Source organism: Stegodyphus dumicola, chromosome 5, assembly GCF_044657685.1.
Source record: "Stegodyphus dumicola isolate Sdum_Otavi_A_Nest chromosome 5, ASM4465768v1".
Lineage (NCBI taxonomy): Eukaryota > Metazoa > Arthropoda > Arachnida > Araneae > Eresidae > Stegodyphus > Stegodyphus dumicola.
Genome location: NC_140772.1, coordinates 45,146,065 through 45,160,765, shown reverse-complemented (window position 1 = coordinate 45,160,765; position 14,701 = coordinate 45,146,065). Strand labels below are relative to the sequence as shown.

General features: G+C 32.9%; 2 non-coding genes across 2 annotated transcripts; both read right to left on the bottom strand.

Annotated features, from left to right (window-relative positions):
- Window positions 1-3,907: 3,907 nt before the first annotated feature.
- TRNAM-CAU (transfer RNA methionine (anticodon CAU)) lies at window positions 3,908-3,979 on the bottom strand. Its single transcript has one exon. It is a non-coding gene; the product is annotated as a tRNA-Met (tRNA).
- A 6,748-nt stretch (window positions 3,980-10,727) lies between these two features.
- Window positions 10,728-10,801, bottom strand: TRNAT-AGU (transfer RNA threonine (anticodon AGU)). The gene has a single exon. It is a non-coding gene; the product is annotated as a tRNA-Thr (tRNA).
- Between the last annotated feature and the right edge of the window lie 3,900 nt (window positions 10,802-14,701).

Here is a 14,701-nt window from a genome sequence, read left to right as displayed (position 1 = left end):
AGAATTCAAAGTAAAAAGAAAATATTTGACAAAAAGAGTATAAGGTATTTCTCCCGCCTTCTTAACATGCCTTCGTGGTGTAATGGCCAGCCCACTCGGCTCGTATAGAGACGTCTGAGGTTCAAGTCCTGGCGAGGACATTGCTCATTTTTCATGTCTTCTGCTTCGAAACAACCTAATGACTCTACGAGCAGTTAAAAAATATACTTAGCAAAGCGTGGTTTCGATCCGTGAACCTATGGGTTATTGGCCGAGCACGCGTCCATTGCGCCATTTTGTGCTATAACGGCCTGTCTCCAACATTTAATATGTTTTGCATTTTACTTTTTAGATTAGAAAAAGTTTAGTAGCAGTTTCTCAGTGAGCCCGTTTGCTTTAAATGAAAATGCTGAACAAAGTTAGTTTAATAGAACAAAGTTAGTTAGTAATACTAACCGGTTTTGAGACACTGCATAGTTATGAAAATTTACACAGCAACTGTGTATTAAAAAAATGTATTATGCAATAATGTGTTATAATTACACATTTTGATCTTACAGTTGACACTTATCGAACCACATAGTTTTTTCATGTTTCTTTCTAGCTAAGTTTGATCCGTTTTCATAGAAATATCATTTCAAGAACAAATATTTTAGAGCCATGATGACGAATTGCTTCTGCAATGGTAGGAGGAGGGCTGATTCAGCGGTTCAAATCCGATGTCCCCTTCGCTTGTTTTTTTAAAACCACACGGGAATTTTCCTCCATTTGTCGGTCTAAATGATGGAATTTGATGCTAAAATTAATAAATGATTGAAACTAAGCTTATTTCCTTATCCCTTTTTGTTAGCTTAAAGAAACTAATTTTTAAAGTGCTGACTTTCAAAGTGTTGGGAGGTGTATTTACTTCATTGAATTGTAGATCACATTTATTTATAATTATTAATGAATTCATAATTATTCGTTAATTATTAATAATTATATTTATTTACTAATTTATTATTATACGCTGTTTGGTAAAATTCTTCTTTCTTTGATGCTTTTCTTTCAGATCAATTATATGCTTTTGAGTTGATATAAATTGCAGCTATGGGTAAATGGGATAAAAAATTCGGAAAAAGCAGATACACAGAAAAAAATCTTTCTTTTCTTGGAGTTTTAAATATCTTTAATTGTCTCTTGTACTCTTTTTTATGCATTTTTTCTCATTGGATACATAATTTTTTGAGGGGGAGGGCACAATTTATTTTTAGTCAAGGAGATCAAAAAGTCAGCCCTGAGTTTTAATTACACTCGATTACGGAACAATAATGAATAATTATTTTTTCTCAACCGTTAAGGTATATTGAAATCTTTTAAGATCTTATTAGTCCACAATTAAAATTTTTTTGTTCTAGATTTCAATGTTAAGACATAATTGGAAAAATTTTCATGAAAAATATTCTGACTTGCAGTCACAGCAGTATTTTAATTACATTAACTTTTAGAAGTAAAGCTAATCAAATGCTAAAACTTTATTAAATCAAAATACATCTCCTTTAAAATGTTAAAAAATACTAAAATAAAAATTCACTGTTCTTTATGTTTTTCTGTTTGCTGTTACTAAATCATAAAATTATTACTATCTTTAATTTTATTTAATGAAATTTTATTTAAATTATTTTTCACTTTAAATTATAAAATGCCGGCTATAAAAATTTTAATCAAATAGTTGATTGAAAAAATCGGCTTATAATAGTTTATTTAGTACCATAATTTCATGAAATAATTTTTTAGTATTATCAAAATTTAAACTTGACATGCAATGCCAATTGAAAATCACAGAAAGGGATTAAAATGTTATAGGTTTTGCTTAAAAATAAAAATTTTGACGTGTTAGTATCACAAGCTGAAAACATGTATTTTACTTCTTTGTACGAAGTAAAAAGGAAGTATTGTAATCGCGAAAAGTTTCAGGCAGCATATTTCAACGAAAATATCCATTTTTCAATTTAACGATGTTTTTACGTCACATCTGTACGTAAGGACAGAATAAAATACTCTTTTCCTTCACAAAAATTATAAAACTGCTTTAAAATTAATTCTGAAGAGAATTTTTCGTGGCGTCTGTACGAACGTATGTACGTACGTACGTTCGTGCGTACGTACGTATCTCGCATAACTCAAAAACGAGTAGCCTCAAGAACGTTGAAGTTTTGTATATAGGACTGCTATAACATGTAGATGTGCACCTCGTATTTTGGTTGCAATCGGCAGCACCAAACGTATATAAATATATTTATATATATATCCACTCTATTACCCGGCTCAGTGATCTCAGTTTCTTTACTCTTATATGTTTGTAAATTGTACATTTTTTGCTTTAAAAATGATTGAATTATGTTGTTTTTTCTTCCGGTTAAGGATTTTATGCCTTTAGTAAATCTGTGTGCAATATTTTTAGAATTATCAGCAATTTTAAAGTTGTTTAATTGCCGCTAAGCCTCTTTTTAATGGCGGCCATTGATGTTTACATTTGAAACAGGAGACTAGTGGATTTGTTGCCAATCTAGAGAAACTTAGCTTCGCAACAACAAAGATAACGCCTTCATTTATTATTGCCAATTAAATCATGCTTAATTCTTTCTGGAATTTTTTCGAGGAAATAAGCGTTTGAGATTTACTTCGTAATTTTTAATATAGATATTTTGAGTTTTTACGTATTTTTGCCTTCTCGCGAAGTGAGAACTGAATTAATTAAATGAAAAATACTCAATCGTCTGTAAAAAACTGTTTCTGTTTTGTTTTGTTTGCTTTATTTCTTTTATACATCGTTCTAGCTTTATTATAGTATTTGAATAGAACATGTGGCAACGATTAGATAATTCTTTAAATGATATACATTTTGTGCATTCTGAGTTATAATATGAATGAAATATAATACTGTTAAGTAAACCTAGCGCCAGAGTGTCGCTAAAACAAAGTGAATTTTAAAGAATGCATTTATTCTATTGTGGTTTATGCGCTGTCGGCGAAGTAGGTTTAATTCAATCTAATAAGTTTAAATAAAATGCAAGAAAAATGCGTATAATTTAATATTCCGTACAAGGAAGTCATGTGGTGTACACATCAGATATTTTTTATTTGTTCCACAATAATTCTACCTGAGAGGGAAGCAAACGAAAATAGGTATTTTTCCATTAGTAGTTTTAATTATTAGAACGGCAAGATGGTAAATTCTGCCCTCATAAGTACAAATAACTATAATTTTATGAGAAAAATCATATTACGAGTAAAAGGAGAACTACCATGAGACAAGCAATCTTCAATCAGCCAAATGGCTATTTTTATTAGCCCAGAAGGGCTATTAATTTCGTTTTGGCATTTTGCGTCGAAAAAATTTAAATGTCCGTTTCATTTTTCAAATTGTTGCCGCCAAATATTATCGCCTTCTATTATATTTGAAGAACTAAGGTAACGAAGAATCTGCCTACAGCCATCCAGTTTTGAATAACGTAATTCTCCCCTGAATATGGGTTTCTGAAAGCCCTAATTTGAATTTGTTCAATTATCGATTTCATATTTTGTAAAACTTTAATGAATTTTTGATTAACAAAAATTCACTGTTCTTTATTCACTGTTTCTTTTCTACGATTTCAAAGCGAGCAATGGCAACACTATACGAAGGGAAAAAAAAAAAAAAAAAAGAAACAGTGTATCGGGATTTCTAAGATATGCTCTTTTTAAAATTATTTTGTGATAGTGCTATTGAATTGAATTTTATCGTTTAAGTGCGAAGAACATGATATATAATAAATAAAAGTAACACACACACAAAACGTTCAAAATTTGGGCGTAAAGTAAAACCTGAAAGTTTTTATATATTTTTTAATTGCTTTTTTAATTGCTCGTAAAAAATCAGTTTGCAATAGGAGGGGTAAAATAAAAGTAGCAGAGCGTGGTTTCGATCCACGGACCTCTGGGTTATGGGCCCAGCACGCTTCCACTGCGCCACTCTGCTGTTACCGAGGCGTGTCGTTAACACAACCTGTTTCTTATAGAGAACTGGTATCACGTAACGTTTATTTATATATTATATTGTGTGACATAAATATCTTTAATGCGTGCAAAAATTAAACGGTACTTTTCCGTTTTGCCGGCGCAAGCGATAAAGTCGCCAATAATGGTACAACCGATGCCAAACGGAATATTCTCGCTGGTAACCTTTTACGCCTCATTTTCAAAACAAGTCGCAGCTTTTTCTTATCAGATTGATTGTTTCTTTCAATGCTGGCATATTATTACATAGAATTTTATCAAATAGTTCAGTTTTATGTCTAAGGCCATTTTCGGTAATTAAGTCATTTAGGATGCAATCACAGCGCTTACCCGAAGCCGAAAATATAGAAAAGGAAAGTCAAGGGTTAAATTCATCAATTCTAATGAGAATGCATTAGTGAAGTTAAGCACTGCAGTTTTACATAATTTCTGAGTAAGCTATTCGTACGCATTGAAATATTTCTTGCATTTAAACTTGTGTTCCAAATTAAAATTTAACTTGAAATTAATGTAGATAATTACTGAGAGCATTAGATTTTTGTAGAGTAGTTTACGTGTGATGAGATCGCTTGGGGTCACGTGATATGAACCGGCGAATTAGTATGTTGAACCATGAAAGCATAGTAAATTCTTAAATTAATGTCTTTTTACAAATTTATTGGCTTTTTATAAATTTTTAAACGATATTAAAATGTTTATGCCTTCAAAAATTCTTAGAACTAAAATTTTTTAAATATTTTTTATGTGTATACTGTATGTTGTCGCCAATAAAGTCTGCTTGGCGAGATTTGCGCCGGCGAAACGGAAAAGTACCAATTAAACATAACCTTGGTTGATCTTTACAATATGGTAACTGGTAGTTTGGCGACATTTTGGAGGCGATAAAGATTACTACCTGGGACTTTGGTAATAATGTGAACAGTACTCACTTCCGATTACGCATTATTTTGTGTGGGGGAAATGAGAGATCATGGGATATTTCATGTGATATTAATGGACGAATTACGGTTCTTTAATCGGAAAAGGGGGGAATTTGGACAAGTATCTGTGGATGTATATTATTTTGCATTAAGCTTCATTGTGTGTTGTGTGAAGTAGGGTTGAATAATTTTGGGATTGTATGGCGCTGTCTAAAGTGAATTGTAGATGTGATAAAGAGAATTTTTTTTTATCAAATTCTATCAAATTCGGAAAAAAAATCGTTCAGTAATTTTATTGAATCCATAATAAAAGTGTATCCACCATGTAAGGAAGATTCGGAAGAAGATTAGGTTAGTTAGACTTTGTTAAGAATGTGAGTAGTATTCAGTTCTGATTACGCATTATTTTGTGTGAGGGAAATGAGAGATCATGGGATATGTTATGTGATATTAATGGACGAATTATTGTTCTTTAATCGGGAAAAAATCTGGCAATTTTGTATTTGGCTTTATTCTGTGTTGTGTGAAATAGTGTTTGTGAATTTTTGGATCCCATGGCCGTAACTAAAGTGAATTCGAAATGGGTATTTAGTGGTATTGAAAAGGATAGTAATAAATGTTTTTTAAGGTTGTGCGAGAGAGAAATAAAGATGTTTTATTATGTTATTTATTTTACCTGGTATCTTTCTTTGAAAGATAAGTATGATTTTAAAGATTCTGAAACAGAAGTAAGAAAAGTGTATCCGCCACGTAATCAAGATTCTGAAGAAGATTAGGTAAGTTAGTATTTTTAATTATTTGAGGATTTTATTTTTATGCATTGTTGTAAATGTAAGGTGGAAAGGAATTTGGTATTATTGGGAAAATTGTTATTAGCAATGATTTAGTTTAAAGTAATTAGGATTGTAAGGTAATTTTTATTAATTTAATGTATGTGCTCATTTATATTTTAAGTAGTGTGTTTGAATTTAATTATATTTTAATGAAATGATAGTTATTTTGTGAATTTTATGTTTGTAGGAATTTGGTATACGTTTAAGTTGAAATAAACGTGCATGGAAATAATTTAAATATTTGATATTAAGTATTTGTAATGCTTGAGGTATGAATTCGTTGGTGACGTGTATAATGTAATAGATGATTTAGAGGTAAAAGTTTTTGGATATTCTATTTATTTTATATGTGGAAATGTTGATATTTGTAAAGGGTAAATACTTTTTCGCGATCATGTAATTTCATATATGTTCTTTTTACCGGGTTTAAAGATTGAGAAAATTGTCATGTATTTTCGTGAAATTTTTTTAATTTATGAGAAAAAAGCAGTGTACATGGATATAGTGAAGAGTGTGCGCAATGCCATTTTTGTGCAATTCTGGGATGTTTTAAGTAAAAATAAGTCGACGTGTACATGGTTTAGTGATATTTTAATGAAATGATAGTTATTTTGTGAATTTTATGCTTGTAGGAATTTGGTATACGTTTAAGTTGAAATAAACGTGCATGGAAATAATTTAAATATTTGATATTAAGTATTTGTAATGCTTGAGGTATGAATTCGTTGGTGACGTGTATAATGTAATAGATGATTTAGAGGTAAAAGTTTTCGGATATTCTATTTATTTTATATGTGGAAATGTTGATATTTGTAAAGGGTAAATACTTTTTCGCGATCATGTAATTTCATATATGTTCTTTTTACCGGGTTTAAAGATTGAGAAAAGGGCCCACCAGCGGCCGAGTGGTAAAGTCGCTGAACACTGGTAGTTCGGCCCGAGGTTCGAATCCCGCGAACGGGCTGGCTGCATGGGCGTTTTCGTGGTTTTCCCCATGTGTAACGTGTATACGAGCCAGTTTCCCTTAGAAAGTCCTCCACGAAGGCATCCCTCCTCTTAGGCAGATAGCCCTCGAGGCTTTGCCATAATCACACAAAGATTGAGAAAATTGTCATGTATTTTTGTAATTTATGAGAAAAAAGCAGTGTACATGGATATAGTGAAGAGTGTGCGCAATGCCATTTTTGTGCAATTCTGGGATGTTTTTTTAAGTAAAAATAAGTCGACGTGTACATGGTTTAGTGATATTTTAATGAAATGGTAGTTATTTTGTGAATTTTATGCTTGTAGGAATTTGGTATACGTTTAAGTTGAAATAAACGTGCATGGAAATAATTTAAATATTTGATATTAAGTATTTGTAATGCTTGAGGTATGAATTCGTTGGTGACGTGTATAATGTAATAGATGATTTAGAGGTAAAAGTTTTTGGATATTCTATTTATTTTATATGTGGAAATGTTGATATTTGTAAAGGGTAAATACTTTTTCGCGATCATGTAATTTCATATATGTTCTTTTTACCGGGTTTAAAGATTGAGAAAATTGTCATGTATTTTCGTGAAATTTTTCTAATTTATGAGAAAAAAGCAGTGTACATGGATATAGTGAAGAGTGTGCGCAATGCCATTTTTGTGCAATTCTGGAATGTTTTTTTAAGTAAAAATAAGTCGGCGTGTACATGGTTTATGTGTATGTGTTATTTTGAAAAACGCGTAAGGAGTATGGTATTGTGCACTTTTTCCCAATTTTGCAGTGAATATTTGTCATGATTAAGCAGTTTTGTTTGATAAAATTTCTAGCATAAGTGTAATTCGGCTAGTAGATTGTTGGAAGAAGTGTTCAGTAATAAAAAGGTGTTGGTGTATTTAATTATGGCAAAGCACACGAGGGCTATCTGCCTAAAGGGAGGGATGCCTTTCGTCGAGGACTTTCTAAGGGAAACTGGCTCGTATACACGTTACACATGGGGAAAACCACGAAAACGCCCATGCAGCCAGCCCGTTCGCGTGATTCGAACCTCAGACCGAACTACCAGTGTTCAGCGTCTTTACCGCTCGGCCGCTGGTGGGCTCAGTAATAAAAAGAAAAGAAACATGTCTTTACTTCGTGAAGACAAAATGGCGGCGGTGAAAAAAAATAGAGGGTTGCTGTAGGAGAGTTGGTTGCCAAATTTTCGCCAAAAAATCGCCAAGTTACCATAATGTAAAGATCAACCATAACTTTTTCTAATCTCCGTTTAATGAATAGTAATTAAAAGCTGAAATCAAAAGGTATTCAGAAAAGGACTGCAGATATTTCCGCTGTTTTGTTTAAGATGGAATACAAATAGATTTTTTTTGTAATGCAATACTGTATGTTTTAATTCTTCAAATTAATGAAATAGATTTTGTAATTTAGTACTGTACCTTTTAAATCTTCTATTCTGTAATATTTCTCTTAAGAACGAAGTAACGTATATTTAATTTTTCAGAAAGTAAGCGAAAATACTATTTTAGATATGCTGATATAAAACTACTTTACATTTATAAATTATTTTTAAAAAGGAATTTTTTGAAACCTTAAACTTGCAAGTAAGCGAGATGATTATAAATCTGCCCACATATAAAATCTGACAAATTTGAATCATTAATTTTATTACTAATGTATTTACAAAAGGTTTAGTCCTGATCAGTATGGTAACCAGCGGGGGCCCACTGTCAGCTCTAAATTAAGGGAAATCATTAAATTTTCATGGAACAATAGAGAGGTCGCAAGACATGGAAAAGAAACTTATGGTTAGAGCGTCATGCACATTTATCTTGTAAAAAAACAATAATGGTCGCAACATCACTCCCACCTTTTGACTGAATAACATTACAATCAAAATTCCTACTCAACATCGGTGTAAATTAATATAAAATACAACCGTTCTTGGCATATACGAAATAAATATAACAAATTTAAACAAGAATAAAATTAAGTGTTAAAGTTCAAGTAAACCAACAGTTCTGCCAATTCTAATGGTTATCATATCTCTCGTAGCTGTCGGAATATTTAGAACCAGTAGATTTTCTGGTTTCAGACCATCGACAGTCAATATATCTGGTTCTGGATCAGAAAAAGTCGGAAACTGTTGAAGTTGGCAATTTTGCATCTGAAGCAATGCAAGTATCAGATGATATATTATGGCCTGATGGATATATTTTCAGAGGTGGTTAAATTACCTCTCTACTGAAAATTCAGTCTTGTAACTCGAATGCTGTCATCTTTTCTTGGGTAAATCTCTTGTACCTTTGGCAAAGGCCAGAAGGTTCGCCTTTTGAAATCATTCTCAGTAAGAACTATATAACCAAAGTAGGGATTTGGATATATTTTCTACCATTTCTCTTTTGTAGCAGTTGTCAGAGATATTCCACACGAAATCGCTTTCTGTTTCTCAATCTCGTGTCTCAATCATACTCGCACAGAATACTCATTAAATCTTCATAATTCAATGAACTTTCCCTTAGACTCAATAATGATGAAATTTCTGTAAGAAATGCATTTTTTTTTTTTTAATATAAATTTTATAGAATTTTTTAAATTAATTTTATGTAATATATAAATCTTTAACGAATGTGGGATTAACAAACTGAACGATTTCAAAGCGAACAATCGCAACACTGTACGAAAAAAAAAGTAATTTTTCTCTCCAGCGCGCGAGACTGTTTATCAGAAATTCTAAAGGTATGGTGTTTTTAAATATTTTCTGATATTGCTGTTGAAGTAGATTTTATGTGGTTAAGTGGGAAAAACGTGGTGTTTAATGAGTAAAGGTAACACACAAAACGTTAAAAAAAAAACGCCTATTTGGGTGTAATATAAAAATTGAAAGCTTTCAGATTTTACTTTTGTATTTTTTCCGCCCTGAAATGGTTTTTTTTTTTTTGTTGGGATTGATTTTTTTTTTTTTTTTTTTTTTTATGTTTGTTTTTATGGTGTTATTCCTTTAGAAAAGGGAAGTTTGACTGTTTTAAAATATTAGCTAATATTATTATAATTTTATTATTATTATTTAAGCACAATACATAGTCGAATCAGAATAAATACCTAACTTCCATTATCATATCTGGTGTCTGGCAGGAATAATGAAAACAAATATTACATCTAAATTGCTGCTGGAGCCGTAGTTTTTCCTTCTGATGTTTCCTAGTGTCTAGATACTTTCACTCGAACGTAGAAAAATAGTTACTTAACTATTATTACAAATGGGTTTGCTATGTTTATGCTGAAAATTGTAATTTTCTCTAAGGCAAACACGTTATAGACATGCCGCCATAGTTCAGTGACTAGAGCCCTGGTCTTGTAAACCAGGGGTCATGAGTTTGAGACTCCTTCGTAGCTCTAAAGACTGCTAGGCGACTTCAAGGAGCTGAATCTTTTTTCAATGTAAAGGAAAAAAACTCTCGGTTTGAATATTTCCAATAAAAATGTTAAATTCAGTTTTTCCCTAAATTATTTAATGGTTTTTATTTATGTATTTATTTTAAATTTTTGTTATATACACTTTTCTTATTATCTCCTTTATTTGATTTTAAAAAGGTGATTGAATTTTGAAGAAATTTTTATTCAGCTACTCAAGATCTCTATACGAAAAATCTAAAATAAATATAAGGTTTATTAAAAAAAAAAATGAATTTTTACTCCATTTCCCTTTTTATTTCCCATATGTTAATGTTGCGAGTTTTCTTAAAAAAAAAAAAAAAAAAAAAAAAAAAAAAAAAGTAATATTTGTTTATGTTGAGTCCTATGCTAATTCAAGAATTACATTAGTATATTTATTGCCTAGATTTTATTTACACGTAATAAAACGTAGCACTTTTCATAAATTTATAAATCATATTCTTTAAATGCTGCTAAAGTATAGCTAATGAAGATTGTATATAATGTATATAATGCTGATGAAAAAGAAATGCATGTACTGCACGAATCACCCAGGCACCGACGAGATTCGAACTCGTGATCTCCTGTTTACTAGACAGGCGCTTTAACCAACTAAGCCACGGCGCCCACGTTCTTAAAACGGAGGAATTACTTTCAGTAATATAAAAATTAAGACTTGCATAATACGGCAATTACAAATAATATGAATTTTAAATTTACAATCAGAATGAAACTGATTTCTTCTTTGGATTATGTTAGTTCGAAAAAGCCGTTTAGAATCCAAATATTTGCATACATTGGTGAAATTTCATTTCGGAATCTCATCTTTTCGGAGCGACTAAACTGTTAATTTCTCGACATTTTTATTTTTGAAAATTTTATATCAAAGATAAAAATTATTTAACTTGATAAAAGCATGTGTTCTTTTTTAAGCTCTTTGGAACAAAATACAACTTTTAACTCCCAAGATATATTCCGATTTCCTCCCAAAATATGATAAATGAAAGCTCCAGTTAATTTTTGAAGACAATTTTTGCATCTCTATAAAAGCCTATGCTTCCGAGTAACAGAAATAAAGTAACATAAACGAAAAGAGGATAAAAAAAAGTTTTACATAAGCGTGCTGTTTGGTGACTGATCTTGCTTATTTGATAACAGAACTAGCCCGGAAAACTCATCGTGGCAAAGAGGCAAGATTGCACCTGTCATTCGCAAGACACTTAGGCACTATACAGGAGACAGTACGACTTTGCCCAGTTCTGCCCCCAATTTTGAAATTTTTGGCGGCTTTAACTTCTGACACTTTTTGTTCAATATTTCAATAAATTCACCGCAAATAATTGATGAAAGATAACTCCCGTTGCCTTTTACAGCTGACCCGAAATTTTTTATATGCGAAGCTAAAAACTCATCCAATTTTGCCAAAATTTCTAGAGCTCCTATGTAATTTCCACTATTGGAAGCAAAAAAGTGTTCATAACTGCCCACGAAAATGCAAGAGAAGTTTTAGCCAAAAACTTTATTGTTGCTACTACACATAACATTACTTTCCTCTAGTACATCCCCCCCCCAAATACTGTTTTTCAACGATAGTGTCTGTAAGTGCTTTTAACTAAATTTATTGCTATTAAAATTTTAATAGAATGATGCTATTTTTGATCAGTAGAATTCTCGTGTTCTTGCACTCCTACATTTGCTTTTTTCCGAGTATCCTTCTGTAAAAGTTGTTCGTTTGATCGAAAATATCTTGCAAAAATAGCAGTAAATTACTCGACCTTTTGGACTGTACACTAACCACTCTCGTTCAACTTTTTCACCGAATTACACTCATGTCCATAAATTAAGGATAATTCGGAGTCACGCTGAAATCGAACTCTAAAATAAGTATATCACCTGTAAAATCACTACACACATCTTCAAGAATCATAGGCAAATTTCAGGAAGTAACCTGATGACAGCGATGATACGTCACAATGACGAGAGTGTAAGAGAGTGATATATAAGGAATACAGGCAAAGAAGTAAAATTGTTCGCAGGCGGTTTATAAGCATTTCAGTGCGGTAACCGAATAGTTATGATACAAAGGACGCAATTGGATGATTTTTTTACGTGGTAGAATTATCGGCCGTCTGGAATGTGGGCGTACCCAACTGGAAGTATCAGACGAACTTGGAATTGCCCAGAGTGTCAGCTCCAGGCTTTGGCAACGATTCCAAGGTGATGGTGGTAATGTGAGTAGACGTTACAGCACAGGTCGACCCAGAGTTACAACGCCGAATGAGGACCGGTATTTGGCAGTTACTGCCAAAAGAAACAGGCGGAGTACAGCCTCTGGTACGACAATTTCAAGGCAGATCGTGTACAGACGCTTAGGGCAGATTGGTCTATATGCTCGTAGACCTGTCAGATGCGTTCCACTTACTGCAACTCACTGTCGCCTGCGGTTAGCCTGGAGTAGAGAGCATGCATTGTGGACACCGCAACAGTGGGCTTGTGTGATGTTTCCGACGAGTCCAGGTTTAGCTTGCAGTCTGATTCTCGCCGGACTTTCATATGGAGAGCTCCAGGTACCCGTGACCACCAAGAAAACATCATTGAACGACACCGTTACGGTGGTGCGGGAGTGCTCGTTTGGGGTGGAATTATTCTGGGTCCCAGAACTGACCTGCATGTTCAAATTGGAACCATGACAAGCCAAATCTATCGGGACATTATTCTGGAACAACATGTACGCTTGTTTCGGGGCGCCATGGGCGCACAATTTGTGTTTATGGATGACAACGCCCGTCCTCACCGTGCAAACATCGTAAGCGAATGCCTTCAATCGGAGGATATCACCCGTATGGACTGGCCAGCATTCTCACCGGACTTGAATCCAGTACAGCACGTGTGGAACATGCTTGGCCGACGAGTTGCAGCCCGTCAACCTCCTCCTACATGTCTACCGAAATTTCGGAGAGCATTGCTTTTTGAGTGGTGTAATATCCCCCAAGATCATATCGATGATTTGATACTCAGCATGCCTAGGCGTTGTACGGACTGTATTGCATCGTCTGGGAGACATACAATGTATTAACAATCATACCAATCATGTAATATTGGTTTTTTGTAAATAGGTTTTTTTGTAATTTGCTCCAGGGAGAAAAAATCGTTAATTTTTTTAATAATATCAAACATATAGCATCTTGTTTTGCTCTTTACTACTTTTGTTTAATAAATAAGCTTTACAAATAAGTCAAATTTGTTTTGCTTTTAACTCTTCCTTTGCCTGATTTTGCATTATCCTTAATTTATGGACAAGAGTGTAAAATATTTTCTTTAATGGCCAAATTACAGTTTTTCCATCTTCTGTTACTGCATTTTTAGTGGTATGTATAAGTAAATGAAATATTTGATGGTGGTTTATTTTAAAAGCAAATAATGCTACATTTCTGTTCTTAAATTTAAAGGCCACAAAGAAATGTCCCATTTTTCCGAAACTAAGGTATCATTGACGGTGTTAGGTATATATTCTATATTTTGAATTTCTTCTTCATTATTTGCATTTTCGTTTTTCTCCACATTTTTCTGGTATGCATTCTATGTTTTTCATTTCTCTTATTTCAATTTCGGTTTTATTGCTTTCTGTCATTTCTGCGTGTACTTCCTGGTTTCCAGAATATTCACTTATAGGATATTTTCTCCCTCCTTTATGCACGCCTTCATGGTGTAACGGTAGCACACTCGAAAGGTCAAGGTTCGAGTCCTGGCGAAGGCATAGTACATTTTTCACATCTCCTGCTATAAAAAATCCCAATGACTCTACAGTGGCGCCCGGACTAAAAGGTGGTGGATGATGATCCTTTACCACCAAGATTTGGAGACTATGTCCCCTAATCGCCAGTCGCCCTTTAAAAGGGAAAGTATGTAAGGTGTTTTCTCCCTCCTTTCTGCATACTTTCGTGGTGTAACGGTAGTACACTCGGCGCATATTCGAGATGTTCCAGGTTCGAGTCCCGGTGAGGGCATAGTACATTTTTCATTTCTCCAGCATCAAAATAACCTAAAGACTAAACACCAACTTCTTTTACTAGAATCTTTGCTTCATACTGAACTTTTGCATCAGTATTATCTGTTTTTGTATTAACACATATTTAAAACCGGCACCGGAAACTTGACGATAATTCCTTTTGCATAAAATTTTATACAATTTATTATATAAAAAGGCTACTTCAACTAACTAATCACTTCCAGAAATTTAATATTTAGAGCCAAAAATCGTCTCTCTACCAAAGAAAATTTTGTCTCTACTTTTTCTATGTTTAATGTTTTTGCTAGACTTCTGCGCACCATGCAATACGCACCCAATATAACACGTCGCGCCTCACTCATAGATCAGCTAATCAGTGAAATGTTGTTCATGTACAGTGAAACATTTATACAAGTGCATCTTAATCAAAAGGAATCCTACAGATTTAGATTAAATTTAAAATGAGCATATGGAAAAAGTTTTATTTATTTTGTGAAATCAAAGAAAAATTTTATTTA